This window comes from Calidris pugnax, unplaced genomic scaffold (genome assembly GCF_001431845.1).
Source record: "Calidris pugnax isolate Ruff unplaced genomic scaffold, ASM143184v1 scaffold34, whole genome shotgun sequence".
Lineage (NCBI taxonomy): Eukaryota > Metazoa > Chordata > Aves > Charadriiformes > Scolopacidae > Calidris > Calidris pugnax.
In genome coordinates, this window is record NW_015090771.1 from 2,945,661 (window position 1) to 2,946,456 (window position 796).

At 67.3% G+C, this 796-nt stretch overlaps 1 protein-coding gene across 2 annotated transcripts in view; it reads left to right on the forward strand.

The window, feature by feature from the left end:
• NFKB1 (nuclear factor of kappa light polypeptide gene enhancer in B-cells 1) overlaps positions 1-796 on the forward strand; it is a 79,010-nt gene that overhangs the window by 19,104 nt on the left and 59,110 nt on the right. For both annotated transcript variants that reach the window (XM_014940494.1, XM_014940504.1), the window contains exon 4: positions 1-17. The gene's annotated coding sequence lies outside the window, so the exon portion shown is untranslated. The remainder of the gene's footprint in view (positions 18-796) is intronic.

Genomic DNA, 796 nt, shown 5'->3' on the forward strand with positions numbered 1-796 from the left:
GCCCCGCCCTGCCCCGGGTGAGCCCCAGGCGGACCCTTACCCGCCGCCTTCTTTCTGCCCTGCCCTTACCTTGGCGCCCTTTCGCCGCTGGCTGCGGCCCCGTGCGGAGCGGGACCGGAGCTGGGCTGGGCCGGGGGGAAAGCGCTGTGGAGAGCGCGGCGGACACCCAGGGTGGGTGGGGGGGTTTACCGAACGGGAAGCGTGTCCCCCGGGGCCAGCCCCACGCGTGGCGCCGGGCTGGCCCGTGACCTCGGCCCGGGCGGGGAGCTCCCGCGGGAAGGAAGCGCCGGGAGCGGTTGCCGCCGGGGTGGCCGCGGCGAGCGGGAGGGGAAGGCGCGCAAGCCGGTGCCCTGTGAGGAGGGGGACACACACTCAGGGGATTGCGGGGCTGTGGGTCGTGCCGGTGCCCTGTGAGGGGACGGGACGGGACGCGGGGAGGCGGACACCCCCTTTTTTCCCGGTGCGAGGTGTCTAAAAAGGTGGCGATTGCCGCCTCGCTTTCCGTTCCGTTGCGAGCTTGAAAAATTGCCTTCTGTCAGCGCACAGACCGCCTCACGCCTCCTCTGTGCCTTGGGTTGGTTTTTCGTTGTTTTTTTTAAAGCACGTAGTCACCTTTTCAACTACACTGTTGTAGGGGTCTGATTATCCGGGATAGGGCTGTCTGCGAAGGACCGTCAAATAAAAAGAAAGTGTAAAAGCTGTAAAGCCCAGCGCTTGCTGACACAGTGGGTGCATGCGGGGTTGGTTGGGAAGGTGACGGATGGGCTCAGCCCGGGCGGCGGGGGGGGGGGGGGGG